Raw genomic sequence first — 405 nt, 5'->3', positions numbered from 1 at the left:
GGCTCCGCAGCTAGGCACCCCCGCCCGGCGCGCATGCACTGCCTCCCAGCTGCGGCCAGATGCCACCGCCTCTGTCATCTGGTGCCAAGGTTCAGAGATAGAGTTAACAGCACTTGGTCAGGGAACGGCATGAAATAGCAGCACCAGCCGACAGCACTGTTCCCTTTCAGTAGCTACTGTAAGCCAAAGTCCAGTGGAAAGCACTCTACTGGTAACAGCTCAGCACTGTCGCCACCGGCCGCAGCAGCAGCTCAGATGCCACTACCAGCGCAATGCCTCCAGAGTGCACCTCCCGAAAGGAAATCTCTTGTTCTCACGGCCCACTCCAGAACCCTGGCTTTTCTCGGGGTGGCCGGCCTTTTGGAGTCTTAAATTCTTCAATCTGACATCCGTTTCAGGCCCTGC

Source organism: Bison bison, unplaced genomic scaffold (genome assembly GCF_000754665.1).
Source record: "Bison bison bison isolate TAMUID 2011002044 unplaced genomic scaffold, Bison_UMD1.0 scf7180017851926, whole genome shotgun sequence".
NCBI classification, from domain to species: Eukaryota; Metazoa; Chordata; class Mammalia; order Artiodactyla; family Bovidae; genus Bison; species Bison bison.
The sequence above is the reverse complement of the archived record's forward strand: the minus strand, read 5'-3'. Positions refer to the sequence as shown.